Source organism: Heterodontus francisci, unplaced genomic scaffold (genome assembly GCF_036365525.1).
Source record: "Heterodontus francisci isolate sHetFra1 unplaced genomic scaffold, sHetFra1.hap1 HAP1_SCAFFOLD_330, whole genome shotgun sequence".
In the NCBI taxonomy this organism is placed as follows: domain Eukaryota; kingdom Metazoa; phylum Chordata; class Chondrichthyes; order Heterodontiformes; family Heterodontidae; genus Heterodontus; species Heterodontus francisci.
Genome location: NW_027141448.1, coordinates 818829 through 819405, shown reverse-complemented (window position 1 = coordinate 819405; position 577 = coordinate 818829). Strand labels below are relative to the sequence as shown.

At 43.3% G+C, this 577-nt stretch overlaps 1 non-coding gene across 1 annotated transcript; it reads right to left on the bottom strand.

The window, feature by feature from the left end:
• Positions 1 to 237: 237 nt before the first annotated feature.
• On the bottom strand, positions 238 to 310 carry trnaf-gaa (transfer RNA phenylalanine (anticodon GAA)). Its single transcript has one exon. It is a non-coding gene; the product is annotated as a tRNA-Phe (tRNA).
• Between the last annotated feature and the right edge of the window lie 267 nt (positions 311 to 577).

The window sequence follows — 577 nt, the reverse complement described above, 5'->3', positions numbered from 1 at the left end:
TACTTGAAGGAATGAAACTTGCAGGAGGAAAGGGATCGAGCTGGTGAGTGGAACTGACTAGATTGCTCCGGGGAGAGCCAGCATGGATGTGATAGGCCAAACGACCACCTTCTGTGCTGTAAATGACTCTGTGTTGTTTCTCAAATTCAATCCACTGGTGCTTGGGAAATAATTTCAAAGTAAATTGTGCAACTGGAAAATCAGAACCAAGGCAAGGGACGCAAAAGGAAGCAAAATTGCTGAAACCCGGGATTGAACCAGGAACCTTTAGATCTTCAGTTTAACGCTTTCCCAACTGAGCTATTTCAGCCCTGCATTGACAGTGGCTTGTTGTCCTTGTTTTGGAAGAAAATACATACATTCAAGTTTTCCAAAAAATTAAAGAACACAACATGTGAGTAATATTCCCCATTGCTTTCTCAGTACTGATGGATTGTGAAGCGGGAGAAAGCCAGAAGTGCCACTGAGCCGCACAGACCCCGAGCTGAGAATGAAATGAGATCAAATTCAATCTTTCATAGTGAGATGCTGCTGAGAGGTAAGAGTCCTGAATCAAAGCGAGACTTGCTCATTTCAA